Source organism: Lissotriton helveticus, chromosome 9 (assembly GCF_964261635.1).
Source record: "Lissotriton helveticus chromosome 9, aLisHel1.1, whole genome shotgun sequence".
Classification (NCBI taxonomy): domain Eukaryota; kingdom Metazoa; phylum Chordata; class Amphibia; order Caudata; family Salamandridae; genus Lissotriton; species Lissotriton helveticus.
Window position 1 is genome coordinate 1,269,597,391 of NC_136070.1, and position 27,788 is coordinate 1,269,625,178.

Sequence of the window (27,788 nt, forward strand, 5' to 3'; positions counted from 1 at the left end):
GGAAAGTCTTTTCCACAGAACGGGGAGGATGCGGATGGGTCGGTGAGGAATCTGCGGTTAGATAGTCTCTACCAGAAAAGGCATTTTCGAAGGTAAGTAACTTAATCTGATGGAAACTTTTAACCCCCGATTCCTCACCTTGTGAATAGATACCAAAGCAGTACCTCCACAGGTGGTGGGCTTGAGGAATGGTGCAGACCAGGAAATTCTGCAGGACACAATGGGCAAAATCTCCATTCTGCCAGGTCTAGTTGTCGGGCAAATAGTGCTTTGTAAATATTTGGAGGAACGCCTACCTAGGAGTGTGACAGATGTCTAAGACTAGTGGTCCCTAAACGATGGTTATATACAAAAAAGAAGATGAATATAGACTCAATCGGTGCTATATTTGAAGCTGTCCTGCCGGACAGAAATTTTTAATATCCAATTTAAAAAAAAGAAATCTGAACAAAGACAATGAAGTGGGACACAAGCCTGCATCCTACTTAACAAGAGCTTCTTAGTTTCAGGCGCCAACTTAAGACCTGGTTGTTCCATCAGTAATGGGGACTTTGTAGGATGAGGTTGTACACTGTTTTCTTACAAGGGGGACCTGTTAGTGCCGGGACACTCCACGGAGTAGCCGTGCGCTTTATAAATACCCCATAACGTTAACATATAAAACAAACAACGAGTAGCAGAAATGGCTCAGGCAGAGTGATTTGTTTGTACACAAAAATGTGGTAGGACACCATTACACATAAACAATACTTAATAGGAAAGTGTATATGGTGTACATTTAGTCAACTGGGTTTCGATCCCTTCTAAGCGTATTAGGATCATCATCAGGACATTTACATTAGCATACCTGAATACAATTGCCTAAGATCCATGCTGGGGCATAGAGAATGAACCACGGTGGCGGAGTCACGCCCGGGATGATGAGGAGGTCTTGGGCACTGAAATGAACCAACATTTTTATCTATATGCCCCGTATTAGATGCTGTTGACCTGGTGGGCATTCTTTCTCATATCAAGCAGCCAAAAAACTGGACTGCCCACAAATTTCCATAAGAATCAGGTTCAGCAAACAGCAGCTAATTGCATTTATATAGCGCTTACTACTTCTGATGAGGCGTCAAAGCACTTTTCGGTGAGTAGCACACTACCCCGGAACCCAAAGGGATTAGTGGTTAATTAGTATAGAGAAATATGAAATTAATTTGAGCCGTGGACATGTGAGTCTGTTATTTGGATTGTAAAAGGATAGTGAAGGGATAGAAGAGGGAAGGGTTTGCATTTATATAGCGCTTGAAAAATGTCCCTCTGTGTATTCCTTGTATATTTCTGAGAGAAAGAGTGCACAAGTGACTTAGCAAAAGGGTTCTAGATCTGTTACCATGATCCCTGGGGTAGTTCAGGGTTGTCAGCTTCTGTGGTTTATTTATTTATTTTATTTATTTATAGTGTTTTATATAGCGCGGACAAGACCCGTGGGTATCAGAGCGCTTAACAGGAAGGAATTACATATAAAGATAATAAAAGCAATACTAACAACAAGAGAATAGTGAGGTAGAAGGCAATACTGTAAGGACGCGATTAAATATATATATTCATAATGATTGTGCAATTGTCATTATATAGAGAGCAAGGCTAGGCTTGTGTCATGGTAACCATGCTCGTTGAGGTAGGGTTATAAGGCGATTCAGTGCATATCAAGGATAGTAAGTATAAATAAATCAAGTGCGGAAGAGGTTATATATAGTGGTTGTGACATATAGTTAAAGTTCCGCAAATATGGATAAATAAATCAAGTGAGATAGAAGTTATATAGTATGACGGTGAGATGTAGTTCAAGTTCACACATGTATACGAGGTAGCAGTGATGTGTCAAGCCTCGGCTTGCGCACGGTATCAGTTCATTGTTCGATGATGATCTCCCAGTTTTCCATGGAGAGGGCAGCACTCAGTTAGCGAAATTGATCATCCCGGTGATACTTAGGTTACTCTAAGTAGGGTATTTACTCATCAAGTGGCTCTTCAATTCTCGTTTGAATGTTACTGTATTTTGAATCTTCCTGATGTTTGGAGGGAGTGAGTTCCAGATTCTGGGGGCAGCTCCGGAGAATGCTCTGTTGTAGGTCTTTTTCTTGTGGAAAAAGGCTGGTCGTAGTAGCAAATCTTTTGCGCTTCTCGTTGTTCTGTTACCTCCTGAGATCTTAAGTTTCTTGGCTAGGTATCTAGGTGTGTTGTAGTGAACCGCTTTGTGCGTGATACAGGCCATCTTCATTTGAATTCTGGCTTCATAAGGTAGCCAGTGTAGTGCTTTCAGGTGAGGAGATATGTGATCGAATTTCTTCGTTCCCGAAATGAGTCTCGCCGCTGCGTTGAGGCAGGCTTTTAGTGGTGCTGTGGATGTTTTTGGCAGGCCCGCCAATGTGGTGCAGCCATATTCGATCCTCGAGATGACTAGTGATTGTATAGCCAGTTTTAGATCTGTCTCAGTGATAAAGGGTTTCAGTTTTCTTAAATAATTCAGGTGGAAGCGGGCGCTCTTGGCCATTGCGTTAATATGGTTTTTCATGTCGAGGTTCTTATCTAGTGTAATTCCTAGTGATTTGGCTGAGTTAACTAGGGTCGGGGTGCAGTTTAGCGCAGTCACCAGTTTAGTCCACTCTATAACTTCAGATTGGCTCCTTGTCGGTGAGATTAGCAGGAATTCGGTTTTCTGGGCGTTTAGTTTCAGATGATTCATTGTTAGCCATCGCAAAGCACTCTTTAGTGTCTTGTTCATTAGGTCAATGTCCTCGAGGGAGGCGATCTTTATGTATAATTGCGTGTCGTCCGCATACATGTGATAGGATACCTGTGATTTTAGAAGGATCTCCGTGAGAGGTTCTACATATAAGTTGAATAGATCTGGGGATAGCGTAGAGCCTTGTGGGACCCCTATTGCGTTGGGGCTCGGGGAAGAGATTGCTTGGTTAACCAGGAATCGCTGAGTCCTGTTCTGTAGGAAAGAATTAAACCATTTCAGCACGTTTCCAGACAAACCCATCCTGTTTTGTAGTCTGGTCATAAGCACTTCGTGTTTTACCGTATCAAAAGCTGATGATAGGTCTAGGAGGATCAATAGGCAAGATTGATTTCGGTCTAGGGCTTGTAGGGCGTCATCGACAATGTGCAGGATCGCAGTTTCGGTACTGTGCCCTGTTCTGAAACCTGATTGGCAATCATCCAGTAGCGAGAATTTAGCGATGTGTTGACTTAGTTGGCCCTGCACGCATTTCTCAATGAGTTTAGCCAGTAGAGGGATGTTGGTCACTGGTCGATAGTTGTTCGGGTCTGTAGCAACAGCTGTCGGTTTTTTAAGGATGGGCATCACCTGCCCTGTTTTTAGACAGTCAGGGAGGGTTCCTTGTGCAAGTGAGGCGTTTATTATCTCAGTCCAGATCGGAACTAGCGTGTGGCTGATTTCTCTTACACATTTTCCTGGTAATGGGTCTTGAAAGTGGTTGTTCGGTCTAAGTGCCGCCAGCGTTCTGGCGATTTTTTCCTGGTCGTATAGTTCAAATGTGTCCCAATTTGCCTTATTTTTAGTTTGGAGGCCCTCTGGTGAGAAATTGGACTCGTTACTGGATTGAGGTAGTGCCTTAAGGTTAGTTGCTGCAATTGTGAGGTCATCTTCAAGCAATATAGATTTTTCGGTGAAAAATGAGGAGAATTCCTCGCAGCTTATGGGAGTTTCTGTATTCTCTAAGACCGTTTTGGCTAGTTTATTTGACTGTTGTTTTAAAATCTCAAAGAGTTTTCGTGGTCTGTTTATGGCACTGTCCAATTCATCTCTGAAAAATTCTTTTTTGGAGTTGATTATTTTTTTGTTGTATTCTTTTCTTGTTTTCCTGAGCGCTTTCAGCTCCGGGGAGGAGGGATGTTGTCTCCACCTCCTTTCGGCCATTCTCAGTTTGCGCCGGTCCTCATTCAATGATTCATTAAACCAAGGATTTCTTGGTTTCTCTGATACTTTTTTCGTTTTTAGGGGCATGGTGTCATTGACGATATTACCAATTGAGGTTATGTAATGATCGGTCAGCTCAATGACATTTTGCTTATTGTTGGGTGGCTTCAAGTCTCTCTCACATCTTTTAACCAGTAGTTCAGTGTTAGCCTCCTTCGTGTCTCGGATCAGTTTCTCGAGCTTGCGTGGTTGCACGGTCCTGCCCTTTGTCAATGTAGGTATCGTGAATGTTATGATGTGATGGTCAGACCAGTCACATGGGTCTATAGCAAGGATAGAGGTCTCATCCTTTTTTGAGATAATCCAGTCTAAGGTCGCTCCTTGTGAGTGAGTGGGTTGGTTGCAGGCTTGTACAAGTTTTAGCTCATTGAGGAAGTCTTTAAGCGCGTTGACCAGTTTATCACCGCCGTCATTCCAATGGAGGTTAAAGTCACCTAGGAATATGTTATTGGCGTCCGAGTTAGAGTTGGTCGTTATGATCTCCATCAGTTGTTCTGTGAACTTAGCGTTCTCTCCTGGTGGGTGGTAGAATGTATGCAGTTTGCAGCTTTGATTCTTTGGTGTTCTCACATTAATACCAAGGTATTCACAGGATTCTAAGGGGTCAGATTGGAAATGACAGACTTCGATCTCCGACCGGTGAATGCAAGCTATGCCTCCTCCCACATTCCTTGGTCTGTCTAGCCTGACGATGTTATATTGTGGTGGTACTAAGAGATCCATGATAGGAGATGATGATTCATTGAGCCATGTTTCCGTGAGGATGGCCAGGTCAATTTCCTTATTGATGATGAGGGCGGCTATGTCTGCTGCATGTTTAGTTGCCGAACGACAATTAAGTAGAAGACAGTTCAAGGGTTTCTGTGATTTAACTAGTTTTCCATTATCCGTTTCAGATGCAATAAGCTGAATATGTTGAAGATTTTGGTGGATTGCTTTCCTGTCATTCTTTCTAGTCGTTCTATTAGAGTCAATAGGTACTGTTTTGATATTCTCCTCCATACTGCGGGCAGGTTGCTCATAGGACCTGAGTAAGGCTCGAGTTTCTTCAATCGACAAGGGCTTTGTCCTGTTAGGTCTGTTGTGTCTAAGTACCAGATTCTGGATGTGTGAAACCTTGGTATGCGTGCTTATCGTCATCTCCCAGATTTTTCCAATTGTCTGTGAGACTTTCATCGAGTTTTGTGCTAGATTACCTACAAGTTTTTGGAGCTCCTTGATTTCTTTCTGTGTTCGGGATGAGTTCTCGTGTGAGGTAGACCTGGCTGGATGAGCATTGTAGTTTGCTCTTCTCTGCAACTGATCTGATCTCATTCCCACAGATCTTTTCTTGGTAAGGGGTGTTTTTGTGGATATGGATCTGTGGGATTCCAGTCTTGTATTCGCGGAAGGAAAGGAGGGGTCGATATCATCTACTTTGTTCATTTCGTTGGCTTCATAGAGGGATTCGCTTGGAGCTGGGATACATTCTTCTAGCGCAGTGGAGTTGTGCGTTAGCGGCACCGGCTCTATCCTTGGGACCTTATTCTTCACTTTGTTTCCAAGGTTGGTGGCCATCGTTATCCTTTCTCTCTCAGTCTCTGGTGTTGCCATCGCATTTACGGTTAAATCTTCAGTGTTATCGGTTTGGTTGTTCTGGCCATCTAATAGATTGGTGTCTCTAGTGTTGGAGTCGATGTTATCACGTGTGATATCTGGTAGTGTCGCGTTTTGTTGAAGGTTTGGTCCTTCTGAGTCATCCTCTAAGTTTTGGAGAGTTAGCTCAAAGCTCTCAAGTTCTCTGTTGGTTACTTGCATCGGTTCTTCCTTGTGGGTCAGGCTATGCTCTTCATTAGCCGGATTGGAAGACCTCCCTGTTCTTTCGGTCCTAATCTCTAAGGTTACCTTCTCAGTTTCCGTTATATCTCCACGACTGGTGGTTGCCAAAACCATTTGCTACCAGTCTAGGTTTAGTGGTGCATCCGGTGGCACTGTGAGCTAGCTGGTGTTTCAGACAATATATATTGCGAGTGGTGCATGGAATCAGTCTGGCAACATCCCTATGTTTATGTTGCCCAACAAACATGCAGTTCCTACAGGAAAGTGGAGAACTACACGACACCTTCTGTCTTCTCCACTAACCTTGGGTGTGGTGTGCGTAGCGGGGCCACGCGGATTGCCAGGGAGGTGGCAAAAAAACTCCATGGAACTCCGCCTAGCTCCGCTATGCTGCCCGCTTCCAACCCCCTATTAAGATATACCTTAAGAGTACATTAAAACAATTAAAAACCAATTACCTTAACCGCGGGGGATCCCCAGGCTGCTCTCTTCCTCCGCATTCATATATAGCTTAAGAAAACTGCGCAGGCGCGCACGCGGATTTCTCGCAAATAACTTGGCCTGAGCAATGAACTCCACTCCGCTAGCGGAGTTTGGGGAGATTTGTTAACTACACATTCCATTAAAAACACGGAATTCAGGCAAAAACTCTGTTCCTCGTAGCGGAGTCAGCTACTAAACTGCACCCACAAATGCTTTGATAAAGCAACTTTACATGCTAAAAAGCATATAGCCAATTCACAAAAGTGAACCTTGAAAATGAAAAATATCAGTCAATGAGGGAGGTGATGATTTTGGGGTCCCCCTAACCTAGGGGGAGGACCAAGTAGATGCCTTGAACACAAAGAGCATATCATGCTGAACGATTCAGTGGTGGTCCCATCCTCTTAGGACCACCCCTAGCACAGTTATAGGCAAAAATACAATCCCAACCAAAGGCCCTGCAAAGCAGTATGGGACGAGATTAGCAGTGGGCAGTAAATATTATAGTATCCAATATCAAAATAATTCTACAAAGAGCTGCAGTTCAACTAGTCGTTAATAGGTGTCCCTGACGAGTCAAATGCAAAAGCATTGAAATTATTACATCAAGCTGCAGTTCTACTAGTCGTTGCTAGGTATCCCTCAAGTCAAATGGTTTTGCATTTGACTCATGAGGGACACCTAGTAACGACTAGTGGAACTGCAGCTTCATGAAAGGGTTTCAATGCTTTTGCAATTGACTCGTGAGGTACACCTAGTAACAACCAGTGGAACTGCAGCTTGATGTAATAATTGTAATGCTTTTGCATTTGACTTGCGAGGGAAAACTACGATCTCGGAACACTTCCTAAAGTATATAAGGACGTAAGAAATCTCGGAATTACCATCGACTCCAAGCTATCAATGAATGCACTAGCAATATCCAGCTTCATTACTATAAAAACTCAGCAACACATTTTCCACACGCAAGGTCCAGGCTACCATCTCTCTTGTTCTGTCTAAACTTGACTACGCCAATAGCCTCTACCACGGTTCATCTTTAACAACTATGAAAAGACTGCAATGGATTCAGAACTCTGCTACCAGACTACACTTACATATAAAGTCACAAGCCCACATCTCCCCTGCATTGAAGGCCCTACATTGGTTACTGATTGCCAGAAGATCCACATTCAAGCTGCTTTGTATCACCCACAAAGCGATACAGGGAACAGGGCCACTCTTCATTAGGAATAAAATCACCAAATACATTCAACAAAGGAACCTCCACTCTAGATTGGCACCTCGCCTCAGAATCCCACCATACAAGAAAAAAACCATAGGTGGCACATCCTTCTCTGTTCAAGCATCCAAACTATGGACCTCTTTACTCCCAAACATAAGATCCACAGATAACTACCTTATCTTCAGAAGACTACTCAAGAGTTGGCTCTTCCCCACATAACCACCATAATCAAATATAAATATACAGCATATCCCTGTGAATATAAGCAGTTATTTGGATTGTATATGTGAGCCTAGATAGGTGAATTCCTTTGTAAAAAATGTTTTACTCATGTTTTTAACGATATATATATTCGTTAGTTCTGCTTAACAAATGTACATATTACTTACAGTAGCGGCCAACACAAATTAAAAGTGGTGAGGCGGAAGAAGGGGGCGCGAGGGGAGGAGCGCGGAAGGTGGAAGGCAATGCGGAGCGTGGAGTTAATAATAAAAATAAAAAACTTACCTGAAGCTTCTTCTGCCGCCTTGTGCCTTGGATTTCCTCTTCTTCCTGGTCCCAGCAAACACTGGGGCACATTGGAGACTCCCTGTGCAATCCTCGCATTGCTCTCATGCTATGAGAGCAGCGAAGGGATTGGCCTTGAGCGGGTTTAATCTTTGTTCAGGCACAGGGAGTCTGTGCTGTTTCTTCAACACGGCTGTGCAATACAACTGGGTTGGAGAAACCTAACTGTGCATGTCTGTTTGGCCGACCTAAGACAGCAAGCTAAACAGACATGCGCACTAAGAAGTGCATATAGCACTTAATTCCTCCTCCCTATCATGGCCCAGCCCTGTGCCTCCCTACACACACAGGCTGAGCCAGCTGCTGAAAGATAAAATGATTATATTGTTTTATTTTTCAGCTGCTGGCTTTGAGCCAGTGGGGAGACACTCCTCCGCCGAAACTGCTGATTACTTATGGTTATATTATTCTATGTTTAACATGTATATAGGTCACTGCATAAAAAAGTACATTTTTATCAAAACTATTCACCTACAATTGCTTCACTATTGAATAAAAAAACCTATAGATGCAAATGAATAAGCTTAAAGTACAGCAACACATGAAAGTCTGAGTTCATTAAATACAACTTACATCTAGATATATTACCTTCATTATACATATATATCTTCCATGCAATTACGTATCTTTATATTAGTTACTTTACTCCTAATTCAGCATCTCCCATGCACTACCCTATTTCTCACCCTATGGGCCAGATGTACGACCATTGACTTTTGCGACTCGCAAATTGCGACAAATTGCGACAAATTGCGAGTCTTAAAAGCCAATGTACAACAGTGTCTCAGACACTGTTTGCAATTCCCAATGGGGTCGCAAATTGCATGCCTCATGCATATTAATGAGGCAGTCGCAATTTGCGACTCCATGGGGAATGGCTGGTCCTCCCAGGGATGGTGGCCTGCTGAGGTCAGCAGACCACCCTGTCTGGGGCTACTTTTAAATAAAGCAGTTTTTTTTAAAATGCAGCCTGTTTTCCTTAAAGGAAAACCGGATGCATTAAAAAAAAAAATTGAAGTTTCAATTTTTAAGGGCAGGCTGTGGTCCCACCACTGCCTGCCCTTTAAACGTTTTTTTGTACCCGTTCACAAAGAGTAAGGGGTCCCTTGGGGACCCTTTCCCGTTTGCGAATGCATTACCACCTACTTGAAGTAGGTGGCAAATTGTGAGTGTTTTGCGACCACAATTGCTTTTGCAAAAAATGTGTGCATTGCTCTAGGAGTCGCTATTAGGAAGGGATGCCCTTGGAACGCCCCTTCCTAATAGCGAGTCTCTAAACCTATTTTGTAAGTCGCTAATTGATAAGCGACTCGCAAAATAGGTTTAGTATATTTGGCATAACTATTTTGCGGTCGCAAAGGGACCAAAATCCCCTTTGCAAGCGCAACATTCGGTCGTACACCTGTCCCTATATGTCTCTCAATATATCCTCTACCTCCACTCTCTGGCTCATCCCAAACTCCATTCTACTACTATGTCCCCCAAAATAACTCCCTTTCTAGACTCTTCCTTCCTCTACCCCTCCTTGTATTATCTCAAACCTCTTTTACTATTCATACCTCCCAAACAAGCATTTCTAAAGCTTTCCCACTACTCGATTCCTCACCTTGTGAATAGATACCAAAGCAGTACCTCCACAGGTGGTGGGCTTGAGGAATGGTGCAGACCAGGAAATTCTGCAGGACACAATGGGCAAAATCTCCATTCTGCCAGGTCTAGTTGTCGGGCAAATAGTGCTTTGTAAATATTTGGAGGAACGCCTACCTAGGAGTGTGACAGATGTCTAAGACTAGTGGTCCCTAAACGATGGTTATATACAAAAAAGAAGATGAATATAGACTCAATCGGTGCTATATTTGAAGCTGTCCTGCCGGACAGAAATTTTTAATATCCAATTTAAAAAAAAGAAATCCGAACAAAGACAATGAAGTGGGACACAAGCCTGCATCCTACTTAACAAGAGCTTCTTAGTTTCAGGCGCCAACTTAAGACCTGGTTGTTCCATCAGTAATGGGGACTTTGTAGGATGAGGTTGTACACTGTTTTCTTACAAGGGGGACCTGTTAGTGCCGGGACACTCCACGGAGTAGCCGTGCGCTTTATAAATACCCCATAACGTTAACATATAAAACAAACAACGAGTAGCAGAAATGGCTCAGGCAGAGTGATTTGTTTGTACACAAAAATGTGGTAGGACACCATTACACATAAACAATACTTAATAGGAAAGTGTATATGGTGTACATTTAGTCAACTGGGTTTCGATCCCTTCTAAGCGTATTAGGATCATCATCAGGACATTTACATTAGCATACCTGAATACAATTGCCTAAGATCCATGCTGGGGCATAGAGAATGAACCACGGTGGCGGAGTCACGCCCGGGATGATGAGGAGGTCTTGGGCACTGAAATGAACCAACATTTTTATCTATATGCCCCGTATTAGATGCTGTTGACCTGGTGGGCATTCTTTCTCATATCAAGCAGCCAAAAAACTGGACTGCCCACAAATTTCCATAAGAATCAGGTTCAGCAAACAGCAGCTAATTGCATTTATATAGCGCTTACTACTTCTGATGAGGCGTCAAAGCACTTTTCGGTGAGTAGCACACTACCCCGGAACCCAAAGGGATTAGTGGTTAATTAGTATAGAGAAATATGAAATTAATTTGAGCCGTGGACATGTGAGTCTGTTATTTGGATTGTAAAAGGATAGTGAAGGGATAGAAGAGGGAAGGGTTTGCATTTATATAGCGCTTGAAAAATGTCCCTCTGTGTATTCCTTGTATATTTCTGAGAGAAAGAGTGCACAAGTGACTTAGCAAAAGGGTTCTAGATCTGTTACCATGATCCCTGGGGTAGTTCAGGGTTGTCAGCTTCTGTGGTTTATTTATTTATTTTATTTATTTATAGTGTTTTATATAGCGCGGACAAGACCCGTGGGTATCAGAGCGCTTAACAGGAAGGAATTACATATAAAGATAATAAAAGCAATACTAACAACAAGAGAATAGTGAGGTAGAAGGCAATACTGTAAGGACGCGATTAAATATATATATTCATAATGATTGTGCAATTGTCATTATATAGAGAGCAAGGCTAGGCTTGTGTCATGGTAACCATGCTCGTTGAGGTAGGGTTATAAGGCGATTCAGTGCATATCAAGGATAGTAAGTATAAATAAATCAAGTGCGGAAGAGGTTATATATAGTGGTTGTGACATATAGTTAAAGTTCCGCAAATATGGATAAATAAATCAAGTGAGATAGAAGTTATATAGTATGACGGTGAGATGTAGTTCAAGTTCACACATGTATACGAGGTAGCAGTGATGTGTCAAGCCTCGGCTTGCGCACGGTATCAGTTCATTGTTCGATGATGATCTCCCAGTTTTCCATGGAGAGGGCAGCACTCAGTTAGCGAAATTGATCATCCCGGTGATACTTAGGTTACTCTAAGTAGGGTATTTACTCATCAAGTGGCTCTTCAATTCTCGTTTGAATGTTACTGTATTTTGAATCTTCCTGATGTTTGGAGGGAGTGAGTTCCAGATTCTGGGGGCAGCTCCGGAGAATGCTCTGTTGTAGGTCTTTTTCTTGTGGAAAAAGGCTGGTCGTAGTAGCAAATCTTTTGCGCTTCTCGTTGTTCTGTTACCTCCTGAGATCTTAAGTTTCTTGGCTAGGTATCTAGGTGTGTTGTAGTGAACCGCTTTGTGCGTGATACAGGCCATCTTCATTTGAATTCTGGCTTCATAAGGTAGCCAGTGTAGTGCTTTCAGGTGAGGAGATATGTGATCGAATTTCTTCGTTCCCGAAATGAGTCTCGCCGCTGCGTTGAGGCAGGCTTTTAGTGGTGCTGTGGATGTTTTTGGCAGGCCCGCCAATGTGGTGCAGCCATATTCGATCCTCGAGATGACTAGTGATTGTATAGCCAGTTTTAGATCTGTCTCAGTGATAAAGGGTTTCAGTTTTCTTAAATAATTCAGGTGGAAGCGGGCGCTCTTGGCCATTGCGTTAATATGGTTTTTCATGTCGAGGTTCTTATCTAGTGTAATTCCTAGTGATTTGGCTGAGTTAACTAGGGTCGGGGTGCAGTTTAGCGCAGTCACCAGTTTAGTCCACTCTATAACTTCAGATTGGCTCCTTGTCGGTGAGATTAGCAGGAATTCGGTTTTCTGGGCGTTTAGTTTCAGATGATTCATTGTTAGCCATCGCAAAGCACTCTTTAGTGTCTTGTTCATTAGGTCAATGTCCTCGAGGGAGGCGATCTTTATGTATAATTGCGTGTCGTCCGCATACATGTGATAGGATACCTGTGATTTTAGAAGGATCTCCGTGAGAGGTTCTACATATAAGTTGAATAGATCTGGGGATAGCGTAGAGCCTTGTGGGACCCCTATTGCGTTGGGGCTCGGGGAAGAGATTGCTTGGTTAACCAGGAATCGCTGAGTCCTGTTCTGTAGGAAAGAATTAAACCATTTCAGCACGTTTCCAGACAAACCCATCCTGTTTTGTAGTCTGGTCATAAGCACTTCGTGTTTTACCGTATCAAAAGCTGATGATAGGTCTAGGAGGATCAATAGGCAAGATTGATTTCGGTCTAGGGCTTGTAGGGCGTCATCGACAATGTGCAGGATCGCAGTTTCGGTACTGTGCCCTGTTCTGAAACCTGATTGGCAATCATCCAGTAGCGAGAATTTAGCGATGTGTTGACTTAGTTGGCCCTGCACGCATTTCTCAATGAGTTTAGCCAGTAGAGGGATGTTGGTCACTGGTCGATAGTTGTTCGGGTCTGTAGCAACAGCTGTCGGTTTTTTAAGGATGGGCATCACCTGCCCTGTTTTTAGACAGTCAGGGAGGGTTCCTTGTGCAAGTGAGGCGTTTATTATCTCAGTCCAGATCGGAACTAGCGTGTGGCTGATTTCTCTTACACATTTTCCTGGTAATGGGTCTTGAAAGTGGTTGTTCGGTCTAAGTGCCGCCAGCGTTCTGGCGATTTTTTCCTGGTCGTATAGTTCAAATGTGTCCCAATTTGCCTTATTTTTAGTTTGGAGGCCCTCTGGTGAGAAATTGGACTCGTTACTGGATTGAGGTAGTGCCTTAAGGTTAGTTGCTGCAATTGTGAGGTCATCTTCAAGCAATATAGATTTTTCGGTGAAAAATGAGGAGAATTCCTCGCAGCTTATGGGAGTTTCTGTATTCTCTAAGACCGTTTTGGCTAGTTTATTTGACTGTTGTTTTAAAATCTCAAAGAGTTTTCGTGGTCTGTTTATGGCACTGTCCAATTCATCTCTGAAAAATTCTTTTTTGGAGTTGATTATTTTTTTGTTGTATTCTTTTCTTGTTTTCCTGAGCGCTTTCAGCTCCGGGGAGGAGGGATGTTGTCTCCACCTCCTTTCGGCCATTCTCAGTTTGCGCCGGTCCTCATTCAATGATTCATTAAACCAAGGATTTCTTGGTTTCTCTGATACTTTTTTCGTTTTTAGGGGCATGGTGTCATTGACGATATTACCAATTGAGGTTATGTAATGATCGGTCAGCTCAATGACATTTTGCTTATTGTTGGGTGGCTTCAAGTCTCTCTCACATCTTTTAACCAGTAGTTCAGTGTTAGCCTCCTTCGTGTCTCGGATCAGTTTCTCGAGCTTGCGTGGTTGCACGGTCCTGCCCTTTGTCAATGTAGGTATCGTGAATGTTATGATGTGATGGTCAGACCAGTCACATGGGTCTATAGCAAGGATAGAGGTCTCATCCTTTTTTGAGATAATCCAGTCTAAGGTCGCTCCTTGTGAGTGAGTGGGTTGGTTGCAGGCTTGTACAAGTTTTAGCTCATTGAGGAAGTCTTTAAGCGCGTTGACCAGTTTATCACCGCCGTCATTCCAATGGAGGTTAAAGTCACCTAGGAATATGTTATTGGCGTCCGAGTTAGAGTTGGTCGTTATGATCTCCATCAGTTGTTCTGTGAACTTAGCGTTCTCTCCTGGTGGGTGGTAGAATGTATGCAGTTTGCAGCTTTGATTCTTTGGTGTTCTCACATTAATACCAAGGTATTCACAGGATTCTAAGGGGTCAGATTGGAAATGACAGACTTCGATCTCCGACCGGTGAATGCAAGCTATGCCTCCTCCCACATTCCTTGGTCTGTCTAGCCTGACGATGTTATATTGTGGTGGTACTAAGAGATCCATGATAGGAGATGATGATTCATTGAGCCATGTTTCCGTGAGGATGGCCAGGTCAATTTCCTTATTGATGATGAGGGCGGCTATGTCTGCTGCATGTTTAGTTGCCGAACGACAATTAAGTAGAAGACAGTTCAAGGGTTTCTGTGATTTAACGAGTTTTCCATTATCCGTTTCAGATGCAATAAGCTGAATATGTTGAAGATTTTGGTGGATTGCTTTCCTGTCATTCTTTCTAGTCGTTCTATTAGAGTCAATAGGTACTGTTTTGATATTCTCCTCCATACTGCGGGCAGGTTGCTCATAGGACCTGAGTAAGGCTCGAGTTTCTTCAATCGACAAGGGCTTTGTCCTGTTAGGTCTGTTGTGTCTAAGTACCAGATTCTGGATGTGTGAAACCTTGGTATGCGTGCTTATCGTCATCTCCCAGATTTTTCCAATTGTCTGTGAGACTTTCATCGAGTTTTGTGCTAGATTACCTACAAGTTTTTGGAGCTCCTTGATTTCTTTCTGTGTTCGGGATGAGTTCTCGTGTGAGGTAGACCTGGCTGGATGAGCATTGTAGTTTGCTCTTCTCTGCAACTGATCTGATCTCATTCCCACAGATCTTTTCTTGGTAAGGGGTGTTTTTGTGGATATGGATCTGTGGGATTCCAGTCTTGTATTCGCGGAAGGAAAGGAGGGGTCGATATCATCTACTTTGTTCATTTCGTTGGCTTCATAGAGGGATTCGCTTGGAGCTGGGATACATTCTTCTAGCGCAGTGGAGTTGTGCGTTAGCGGCACCGGCTCTATCCTTGGGACCTTATTCTTCACTTTGTTTCCAAGGTTGGTGGCCATCGTTATCCTTTCTCTCTCAGTCTCTGGTGTTGCCATCGCATTTACGGTTAAATCTTCAGTGTTATCGGTTTGGTTGTTCTGGCCATCTAATAGATTGGTGTCTCTAGTGTTGGAGTCGATGTTATCACGTGTGATATCTGGTAGTGTCGCGTTTTGTTGAAGGTTTGGTCCTTCTGAGTCATCCTCTAAGTTTTGGAGAGTTAGCTCAAAGCTCTCAAGTTCTCTGTTGGTTACTTGCATCGGTTCTTCCTTGTGGGTCAGGCTATGCTCTTCATTAGCCGGATTGGAAGACCTCCCTGTTCTTTCGGTCCTAATCTCTAAGGTTACCTTCTCAGTTTCCGTTATATCTCCACGACTGGTGGTTGCCAAAACCATTTGCTACCAGTCTAGGTTTAGTGGTGCATCCGGTGGCACTGTGAGCTAGCTGGTGTTTCAGACAATATATATTGCGAGTGGTGCATGGAATCAGTCTGGCAACATCCCTATGTTTATGTTGCCCAACAAACATGCAGTTCCTACAGGAAAGTGGAGAACTACACGACACCTTCTGTCTTCTCCACTAACCTTGGGTGTGGTGTGCGTAGCGGGGCCACGCGGATTGCCAGGGAGGTGGCAAAAAAACTCCATGGAACTCCGCCTAGCTCCGCTATGCTGCCCGCTTCCAACCCCCTATTAAGATATACCTTAAGAGTACATTAAAACAATTAAAAACCAATTACCTTAACCGCGGGGGATCCCCAGGCTGCTCTCTTCCTCCGCATTCATATATAGCTTAAGAAAACTGCGCAGGCGCGCACGCGGATTTCTCGCAAATAACTTGGCCTGAGCAATGAACTCCACTCCGCTAGCGGAGTTTGGGGAGATTTGTTAACTACACATTCCATTAAAAACACGGAATTCAGGCAAAAACTCTGTTCCTCGTAGCGGAGTCAGCTACTAAACTGCACCCACAAATGCTTTGATAAAGCAACTTTACATGCTAAAAAGCATATAGCCAATTCACAAAAGTGAACCTTGAAAATGAAAAATATCAGTCAATGAGGGAGGTGATGATTTTGGGGTCCCCCTAACCTAGGGGGAGGACCAAGTAGATGCCTTGAACACAAAGAGCATATCATGCTGAACGATTCAGTGGTGGTCCCATCCTCTTAGGACCACCCCTAGCACAGTTATAGGCAAAAATACAATCCCAACCAAAGGCCCTGCAAAGCAGTATGGGACGAGATTAGCAGTGGGCAGTAAATATTATAGTATCCAATATCAAAATAATTCTACAAAGAGCTGCAGTTCAACTAGTCGTTAATAGGTGTCCCTGACGAGTCAAATGCAAAAGCATTGAAATTATTACATCAAGCTGCAGTTCTACTAGTCGTTGCTAGGTATCCCTCAAGTCAAATGGTTTTGCATTTGACTCATGAGGGACACCTAGTAACGACTAGTGGAACTGCAGCTTCATGAAAGGGTTTCAATGCTTTTGCAATTGACTCGTGAGGTACACCTAGTAACAACCAGTGGAACTGCAGCTTGATGTAATAATTGTAATGCTTTTGCATTTGACTTGCGAGGGAAAACTACGATCTCGGAACACTTCCTAAAGTATATAAGGACGTAAGAAATCTCGGAATTACCATCGACTCCAAGCTATCAATGAATGCACTAGCAATATCCAGCTTCATTACTATAAAAACTCAGCAACACATTTTCCACACGCAAGGTCCAGGCTACCATCTCTCTTGTTCTGTCTAAACTTGACTACGCCAATAGCCTCTACCACGGTTCATCTTTAACAACTATGAAAAGACTGCAATGGATTCAGAACTCTGCTACCAGACTACACTTACATATAAAGTCACAAGCCCACATCTCCCCTGCATTGAAGGCCCTACATTGGTTACTGATTGCCAGAAGATCCACATTCAAGCTGCTTTGTATCACCCACAAAGCGATACAGGGAACAGGGCCACTCTTCATTAGGAATAAAATCACCAAATACATTCAACAAAGGAACCTCCACTCTAGATTGGCACCTCGCCTCAGAATCCCACCATACAAGAAAAAAACCATAGGTGGCACATCCTTCTCTGTTCAAGCATCCAAACTATGGACCTCTTTACTCCCAAACATAAGATCCACAGATAACTACCTTATCTTCAGAAGACTACTCAAGAGTTGGCTCTTCCCCACATAACCACCATAATCAAATATAAATATACAGCATATCCCTGTGAATATAAGCAGTTATTTGGATTGTATATGTGAGCCTAGATAGGTGAATTCCTTTGTAAAAAATGTTTTACTCATGTTTTTAACGATATATATATTCGTTAGTTCTGCTTAACAAATGTACATATTACTTACAGTAGCGGCCAACACAAATTAAAAGTGGTGAGGCGGAAGAAGGGGGCGCGAGGGGAGGAGCGCGGAAGGTGGAAGGCAATGCGGAGCGTGGAGTTAATAATAAAAATAAAAAACTTACCTGAAGCTTCTTCTGCCGCCTTGTGCCTTGGATTTCCTCTTCTTCCTGGTCCCAGCAAACACTGGGGCACATTGGAGACTCCCTGTGCAATCCTCGCATTGCTCTCATGCTATGAGAGCAGCGAAGGGATTGGCCTTGAGCGGGTTTAATCTTTGTTCAGGCACAGGGAGTCTGTGCTGTTTCTTCAACACGGCTGTGCAATACAACTGGGTTGGAGAAACCTAACTGTGCATGTCTGTTTGGCCGACCTAAGACAGCAAGCTAAACAGACATGCGCACTAAGAAGTGCATATAGCACTTAATTCCTCCTCCCTATCATGGCCCAGCCCTGTGCCTCCCTACACACACAGGCTGAGCCAGCTGCTGAAAGATAAAATGATTATATTGTTTTATTTTTCAGCTGCTGGCTTTGAGCCAGTGGGGAGACACTCCTCCGCCGAAACTGCTGATTACTTATGGTTATATTATTCTATGTTTAACATGTATATAGGTCACTGCATAAAAAAGTACATTTTTATCAAAACTATTCACCTACAATTGCTTCACTATTGAATAAAAAAACCTATAGATGCAAATGAATAAGCTTAAAGTACAGCAACACATGAAAGTCTGAGTTCATTAAATACAACTTACATCTAGATATATTACCTTCATTATACATATATATCTTCCATGCAATTACGTATCTTTATATTAGTTACTTTACTCCTAATTCAGCATCTCCCATGCACTACCCTATTTCTCACCCTATGGGCCAGATGTACGACCATTGACTTTTGCGACTCGCAAATTGCGACAAATTGCGACAAATTGCGAGTCTTAAAAGCCAATGTACAACAGTGTCTCAGACACTGTTTGCAATTCCCAATGGGGTCGCAAATTGCATGCCTCATGCATATTAATGAGGCAGTCGCAATTTGCGACTCCATGGGGAATGGCTGGTCCTCCCAGGGATGGTGGCCTGCTGAGGTCAGCAGACCACCCTGTCTGGGGCTACTTTTAAATAAAGCAGTTTTTTTTAAAATGCAGCCTGTTTTCCTTAAAGGAAAACCGGATGCATTAAAAAAAAAAATTGAAGTTTCAATTTTTAAGGGCAGGCTGTGGTCCCACCACTGCCTGCCCTTTAAACGTTTTTTTGTACCCGTTCACAAAGAGTAAGGGGTCCCTTGGGGACCCTTTCCCGTTTGCGAATGCATTACCACCTACTTGAAGTAGGTGGCAAATTGTGAGTGTTTTGCGACCACAATTGCTTTTGCAAAAAATGTGTGCATTGCTCTAGGAGTCGCTATTAGGAAGGGATGCCCTTGGAACGCCCCTTCCTAATAGCGAGTCTCTAAACCTATTTTGTAAGTCGCTAATTGATAAGCGACTCGCAAAATAGGTTTAGTATATTTGGCATAACTATTTTGCGGTCGCAAAGGGACCAAAATCCCCTTTGCAAGCGCAACATTCGGTCGTACACCTGTCCCTATATGTCTCTCAATATATCCTCTACCTCCACTCTCTGGCTCATCCCAAACTCCATTCTACTACTATGTCCCCCAAAATAACTCCCTTTCTAGACTCTTCCTTCCTCTACCCCTCCTTGTATTATCTCAAACCTCTTTTACTATTCATACCTCCCAAACAAGCATTTCTAAAGCTTTCCCACTACTCATCCCAAACCTGTACCTGCTGCTATGATCGCCAAATAACCACTTTCCAGACCCTTCCGGCTCCTATCCCTCCACTATGTTTCATTAAAGTATGTTTCTTTAGTAGCGAACTCTCAAGTGGCAGACACACTTTGGGGTATCTGTTGCACTTTATAACATTTAACACATAACATAGCTGTATGGCGTCATTAAGTTTGCCATTATTATTACATCTCTTTCAAACCTTTAGTAATCTCCATTACCTGAACTGCCTGACTCTAAGGGTGGGCGGAGAACTCCGCTCCGCTGGCTCAGCCAGCGGATATTTGTCTACTCTGCGTTCCGTGAAGAACGCAGAATGTAGGCAAACTCCTACTCCACTGTGGAGCGGAGTTCTGAGTCCTGGGTCCCCACCTTTAGCTCCCGTGAACACTCCTACCTCGATGTACGTATGACATAGGGGTTTGCAGAGACCATGGCGAGCAGGAGGAGGGCAGCCCGTAGACGCTGGGTATAAGGCATGTGTATTTATGCATAGCTTATTTATTGTAAAAAAATATATATTTAATTAGGGGGGGGAGGCAGAGAGCGGAGCGGAGTTCCACAGAGTTTTTGCCCAACTCCGTGGAGCTTTGCGTACAGCAACTCTTCCAGCTCCGTCCAGGGTTATCTGACTCTGCATAAAGGTTGTTAGCATTCAATAAAGTTCCAGATCACTCCTTTTATGCTTTTATTTTTTATATTATGCTATTCTACATTATGCTGCCTCCCCTGTTGCACACTTTACTCTTTTCATCTCCATAACCGCTTCCAAGAATGTGGATCAGCAGACACCTTGGTATGACACCTATACACCACTTTCATAGCAGTAACTGTAAATGTAAATGTAGTTGAGCTTATATAGCGCACAGCTACCCGCAGTGGGTCTCCCGGCGCTTGCTTAGGGAACCCTTCCTGGTATTCCCCTGTGAGATAGCAGGGTATCCACAAGGTGAAAGTCAGGCATCCCGCCGCGAGGGGCCGTTGTGGAGAATAAGCAAGCTATTGCCCAGAGTCGCAGAGTGTGAACCCGTGAGTCGAGGAGGCACCGGGGCGAGAATTATCGAGTCCGTGGAATTTTTAGCCCAAGACCCCGCCGAGGCGGGGAATTGAACCCTGGTCCAGGACCGATCTCAGCTTCCGGGTCTGCTGCCTCTAACCCCTAAGCCACACTTCTCCACTAACCAGAAGCTCTGGCAAACAGACGAATACATGGCAGCGAGCTTACAGAATAGCCCAGTCTGTATTTCTAGTGCCTGAGATGCTCCTTCTTTGCTCGAGACCAGCCAGAAAGTAATCCCAATGGTTGACGCTGCCCACTTTAATGATCTGGTCTTGGTCTTGTGACCGACCCTTAGAACAAGAATGACCTAGCAGGCCATTCAGCAGCGAAACGAACCTTGAGGGGGGCCATGCAACGTACATGCAGGAGGCCCCCATGCTCTAGACCCAGTCATGAGCTCTCAGGCCAGGGGCCCACGCACAGTGCTGGAGGGGGCCCCCAGGAGCCCTGCCCCCCCATGTGCCATGGGGGCTAATGTTATGCCACTGAGGCCCTGCTTTGATGTCCAGGACCATGGTTGCTTGTTGCAACATTAGGGGTTCCCTGAGGATGGTGGGTGTCTCCAATGGGGGATTATGTTCCTTCAAGATAACCAGGTCACAGTGAGGGGGTGATTCACAGAACTAACTTTAGACAAAATCACAAACTTACTACTTTTGGTATTCACAGAAGGCATTTAGTAGTCTTAAGTTAGGACTTTGTCTTAAGTTATGATTTTGTCTTAAGTTACGATTTTGTCTTAAATTACGATTTTGTCTTAAATTAGGATTTTTTAACATTATTTGTTCTACTTTCACAAAAAAAGTTTAACTGAAGAAGCAGAAGAGATATTAATTTGACATGTGTTTTTCTATGTGCACATACCCAGGGCGCCTAACTTCATAGAAAGAATATTTAAATTTGAGGCTGACCTAGATATCCTAATAGCTGTATGTGTGAAAATATTGCTAATGGTCCTCTTCATACAATTATGCCTGACTCAATACCACAAACAACGATGAACTGTGCCTACCCCTGGGAATACCTTGCTGTGAAAGAAATGGAGTTAAGTGAGTGTTCCACAGCATGTGCATTTTTCTTCACTGTGGGTGGGATACAGCATTAGGCCATGACCATCTCATTATATAAACCTCAACGTTTCCGGTGAAAAGTAGTCTGAAATACACTCGAAGAATTAGGGCATGATGTCTGATAAACCTTGCCACCTACAAGCCATGTCACCTTCAATCATGGAAGGTGTCATGTTACATTACATTTCTAAATATAAATTAGCTGTAGGTGGCATCTTGGCACTGTCTCAAATCTCATTCTGTTTAGTTGAATGTCTATCTTAGCTGTGTTATTTCAGTAATAGTTTAGATTCCATTTAAATCTGATATTACTGGCTTAAGTAGATGGTGAAGGCAGCACAATCCACAGATAAGTTGTCTGCTTCAAAAGGACTCCACCTTCGATGAGTGCCATTGGTGCTACTTCAAGCATCCCCTGTTGTAGGTTGGTACACCAGGTCTGGGCATTGATTTCAAGACTGTAGAAAGTGTCATGAATTCAAACCTTTTCTAGACTAGAAATGGTGCAGGCTTCTCAAACCTTCACTAATATGTCTCCATTAAACCTTTGATAAAAGTTCACTTTCTTATGCTGGGTTTGATTTATAGCTTAGCGGTAAGGATACTCTTATGCCAACATGATGTCCCGCACGCATGGTTTAAAAGTGGGTCGACAATAGTTTGGCCACAGCAAAGACTACTCAGTTGCCGCCATGATCAAACTTCTCTGAAGGCTGTAGGGAGCATGGGGCTGTTGGAGAATTGGCTATATGTTAGCTCACCTAGTTTAGATGGACAGACATATAGTTGTTTTTTATTGCCTGTCGCTGCCAGGCAATCCCTGGTGGTAAGAGGCAGTAAATAAATAGAAATGCCCCCCTGCCATGGGAAAAAATAAGTTTGATCGACGGCTGCTGATGAAGCTATGCCTTAAATTAACAAAGCATTGACCACAACCACAGTCACAGGGGTGTAGAAATGGGCATCCACTTGGCGGTCCTTTCTAAATGTGGCAGTTGCGGACTTCGTCAGCCAAACTAAGTAATATACTCGCTTACCCTGATAGAGGTAACTCCATCTGCCAAGTTATAAACCAGGTCCTCTGTTGGGTTGGAGCACGACTATGTAGGGATCCAAAGCCAAAGACCATTTGCAAGGTCCAGCTACTCAACAATCAATGCGGTGGAAGAGAATGTATGGAACATCCATTGCAGGAATGGAATTAACTTTTAAGGAGTTCGAGATGATAACATTAATGTGGATTTGTACATGCTTCAGGAACAGGGATGTGGTCAGAAAATGATAGTATGTACACAATTCTGACTGTTGTCAAAGGTCCTTGATGGATGTCTCAAAACTTCAAAGACATATGTTTGTTTGAATTAAAAGTGCTGGTAAAGGAAAATCCTCGAATTTCTGGTTGAAATAGTACATTTTCCCATCGAAGGATCTTCTGCTGGGCGGAAAACACTCCACCAATATTGCCTCCACCAAAGGGATAGTAGCTCACAGGTAACACAAAGGAAACTGAGTGGAGACCAAGAAACTCTTCTGTGCTCCAGGGCAAGATTCTCTGACTGCCAACTCCGTTTCAACATGTTCGATAGCAGGACCTTTTCGGCATCCGGAAATCAGCCCAGAACCAGTGTCTTCTCCCCCACAGCACAGATACTCGAGATCAGCTCCAATAGTACGGCGTACCCGCCCTCTTTCCTTCATGAGACACTGGACGGATCCTTATAATATTCCTCACGGCTACACACATATCGCCATACTTCACTCCAGCCACCCACACATCAATTCCAGACATTTCATACTCTATTTAGAGTTCCGCCTCAATTTAGTGGCTACACCGCTCTTCTAACAGCCCTGTGCCGCAGGGATCTCACTACTTTGGGATCCCCTCATAGCAAGTTCTGCTACTTTGACATATTGGTCCTCGCCGACCCCCAGACCGGTTTGGATTCTCTTGCCGGCCTTTTGACACCGACATGATATTCTACAGCACCACATAGCCCTGAAGAAGTCACGGGATAGTTCCCTCATGTGACAAAACACGTGTTGCCTGGTTGTTTTTCGTTGTTGCATCATTAAATACATTTGAATAACACACTGGTGTCTACCACAGATATTGGTACAATACAAGACACTTCAACCATTGTTTTATACTTATTACGTGTGCCCGGGATAGTGTTCTCACTCCACCAATATTGCCTCCACCAAAGGGATAGTAGCTCACATGTAACCCAAAGGAAACTGAGTGGAGACCAAGAAACTCTTCTGTGCTCCAGGGCGAGATTCACTGACTGCCAACTCCATTCCAACATGTTCGATAGCAGGAACCTGGTTCTGCGGCTTATCAGGAGAGCCTGATTTGAGGGAATGACTGGCCGACTGCTAAGACGGGATACTGGAGGTGCACTTCAACAGGGAGGACTCTGCCTAGGAAAGAACAGGACTATCTTATGTTAAGTCCTATAGACTCTGGTGCCCCTTATGTATGCTCGTGAAACGTGAGTACCTGAGACAGGTAAGTGAATAGGAGGACCACAATCGCAAGCTGCAGCATGCATGTAAGACAGATGTAGTGTATTTGAAAGTCTGGTGCTCAGAACGCTGCAACTGCACCACAAAAAAGAACAAAACGCCTTGGGAGCTTTTCTACTCAATGTATCAGTCACCGTGAGCGTGGGTGGCTCAAGCTTTCGTTGGATCACCTATGACAATGGGGTGTGGGCTCTACTCTTGTTTTAGGTAATGTTTTGCCTTGGCCTGAAGAAGGTTTCCCGAGCAGCTATTCTCCAGTCTGTATTTGGATCCAGCAGACAGCAGCCTCTACTTCTCCAGCAGTTGCGGTGGTCCTGGCTGAGGCAGCATTGGCAGGGTCCTGCTTGGTGCCAGTGCATAGGACACACTGCCTTGTGCGTGTCCCACCCCTGCCTCTCACCAACATCCGGGGGACTCAGCCTGCACAGACTGAGACATCAATCAAGATGCCAAATGTGAGATTATCGCTGGAAATCCAGCGATAATCTCACAAAGTTTGGCGATAGCTTGATGATAGGGCGAGGCATACTTAGCCATGATATCCACCTTACATAGGATATCATGGCTAAGTTAGTCTTGAAGCAGGCGTAAGGAAAGTAGCGATAACAGAGGTTATCGCTACTTTGCTCGTCGCTCTGCAGGTTAGCGTGCCCATTGATAATTGGAGAAATGCCGCTTAGCGACATTTCTCCAGTTATGTCAGGGCAGGAACGCCCACTTTGCATCTCATTAGAGCTGCAAAGCTGGGCGTTCAGAAAACAGGTGCTAATGCAAGGTTCCACGCAATAGTGTGACCTTGCTGATTAGGCGATAAAATTATCGCCGCTTTTTGTCCGAAAACGGATGCAAAAGCGGCAATAATTTTTTATCGCCGCATTGATTATATGCCCCCTGCTTTTAGCTAGATAGATAGGGGTCTTTGGGTAAATGGCTTTGTTAGTGATGCAGCTGATCTTGAAGATGATCTGGGCTTGCAGGGGAGCGAGTGTAGATTCTTTATCGCAAGGGTGATGTGGTCGGATTTCTTCATCGTCTTGATGGGTCATTCTTCTGTGTGAAGGATGCCTTTCAAGGGAATCTGAGTGTCCTCTGGGATGCTACCAGGCAGGGTGCTGAGATGCCCTTCTGCAGTCTTCTCCTGAGAGAACAGGTTTCATTTTTTTCAGAACAGAGAGAGTTCAAACCAGTGACAATGGAGTAACTTTCCATTTTTTGACACTCCTCATGTATTCATCCCATATCACTGGATTCTATTTAAAACTCTAAGTAAAATGCATTTCATTACTTGCTGCCTCTTTTGTGCTAGCACTATGCTGTGCTCTGATGGATTCTCATTTAGAAGTAAATTTCCTCAATTTGCTTAACTTTGACTTAAAGTGAGGAAAGTCTGCCAATATTTAAATGATTCCTCCATATTCTAGTCTGCAATTATCCCTTTCAGATATGCATTTATTTATTTATTTATTTCAAGGGTTTTATATAGCGCTGCTGGACCCTGGAGTATCAGAGCGCTTTACAACAGAGTTAGACACAATAGGATAGAATAGAAATATATGCGGAATTAGCAACGGGATACAGTTTGCAAAAAGTATATGATAAGGTGGGGGAGTAAGAGACAGGTACAAATTAAAAATAGGCGAAACAGTTAACAGGGGAGAAGATGTTGAATTCAGACAAGGTGGGGGGAGGGTATAAGAGTAGAGAGAGTGGACATGTTAGGTACCCCAATATAAGTTGTGGAGAAGTAGTTTGAGTTCTTTTTTGAAAAGAGAGTAAGAGGGGTTGCAGCGAAGGTTTTTGGGGAGTGAGTTCCAAATGGTAGGAGCATTACCAGAGAATGCACGGGATTGAGTTTTTTGACAATTAAGTCTAGGTGGGATCAGGAGAAGGGAGTCGGTGCTTCTCAGGGACCTGGTGCAGCCTGCTTTTTTTAGTTTAGTTGCAAGGTAGGCGGGGGTGTTTTGATGAAGAGCTTTGTGGGTGATACAGGTAATCTTGTAAGAGGATCTTCCTTCAATTGGGAGCCAATTAAGATTTTTGAGGACGGGCGATATGTGGTCAAATCTTTTACAGTCAGAGATGAGTCGGGCAGCTAGATTGAGGACAGATTTAATTGGTGCAAGATGGGTTTTAGGGGTGCCGGCAAGGGTGGCGTTAGCATAGTCAATCCTGGAGAGGACTAGCGATTGGACAACGATTTTGAAATCATCAGCTGGAATGAAAGGTTTGAGTTTCTTGAGGTGGAGAAGGGTGAAAAGAGCACTTTTGGCGGCATTATTGATGTGGGGAATGAGGTTGAGATTCTGGTCGATGCTGATGCCAAGTGATTTAACAGAGTTAGAGGTGGAGAGGGAGCAATTGAGAGCTTTGATATCATTGATCCAGATTTGGATGGGACGGGTATTGTTTTTGGGGGTGAAAAGAATGAATTCTGTTTTTTTGGGGTTCAGTTTGAGATGGTTTAGATGGAACCAGGCTTGTACTTTAGTTAGGGTGTCGTTGAGGTGAAGGATGTCGTTGTGGGATTTGATCTTGTAGTATAATTGTGTATCGTCGGCGTAGAGGTGGTAACTAATTTTAGCTTCTTTGAGAATGAGGGTGAGTGGTTCCATGAAAAGGTTGAAAAGGGTTGGGGAGAGGATGGATCCTTGAGGGACCCCGAGTGAGACAGGTTGAGGATTAGAGAGGAAGTGGCTAAGTTTGATTTGCTGTGATCTGTTTTGAAGGAATGAGCAGAACCATTTGTGTACAGTGCCTTCCAAGCCAAATCGATCTTTGAGGGTGTTTAGAAGGGTGGGATGATGGACAGTATCAAATGCCGCCGAGAGGTCAAGGAGGATCAGTAGAGAGGATTCACCATTGTCAAGGGAGCGATGAATGTCATCTGTGATATTTAACATTGCAGTTTCTGTACTACAGCCTTTTCTGAAACCGGATTGAAAAACATCAAGGAGATTGAAGTCGAGGATATGGTTCTCAAGTTATGATAGGACACATTTTTCTAGGGCTTTAGAGAGAAAAGGAAGGTTAGAGATAGGGCTTAAGTTGTTAAGGTCATTTGGGTCGGCAGAGGTGTTTTTCAGGATGGGAGAGATTTGACCAAGCTGAAGGGAGGCTGGGACGCAACCAGTGGCAAGGGAGGAGTTGATGATATTGGTCCAAATAGGGGCAATGGTAGATTTGAGGTCTTGGACCAAATGGGCGGGAAGAGGATCTTTGGAATGGGAGGAAGGTTTGAGTTTAGTCATGATGTTAGTGATCGATGACACTGAAACTGGACTAAATTCACTCCAAGAAGCATTATTTTTAGTTATGAGTCTATTAGTAGAGAGGTCTGAATGCGCGCGAGCAGGAAGGGTAAGAGATGGGTCGAGGAGAGTGGGAAGAGTTGACGAAAGAGATAAAGGGGTGTTGGGGAGGGTGTGTAGAGTGTGGGAGGGTTGGAAAGAGGGGGGAGGGAGGAGAAGGATAGTTCTATCTTATTGACTTTGTTGCTAAAAAATCTGTCGATTTCTTCACATTTGTCAATAGAGGCAGATATTTTAGGAGGGCCAGTGGAGGTTTGTTTTTTAACAATGCTAAAGAGTTCTTTAGGTCGGTTTTTAGCTTGGTCAAGTTGTGACCGGAGAAAGGAGGCTTTTTTATTGTAGATGTGTTTTTTGTATTGGACTCTGGCAGTTCTGAGGAGGGTAAGATTGTCATCGGTGGGATGATTTCTCCAAACACGTTCAGATTGTCTTAGGGATCGTCTTTCATTATTGAGTTCAGAGTTGAACCAGGATTTGGGAGGGTTGTTTTTTTGTTGTTTGAGTTTAATTGGGGCAATTTCGTCAAGGGCTTGGAGAATAGAGTTATTATAATGGTTGGT

At 43.7% G+C, this 27,788-nt stretch overlaps 1 protein-coding gene across 1 annotated transcript in view; it reads right to left on the minus strand.

The window, feature by feature from the left end:
• Positions 1 to 27,788, minus strand: part of CIMIP7 (ciliary microtubule inner protein 7) — a 195,316-nt gene that overhangs the window by 23,663 nt on the left and 143,865 nt on the right. The gene's annotated exons all lie outside the window — the stretch shown is intronic.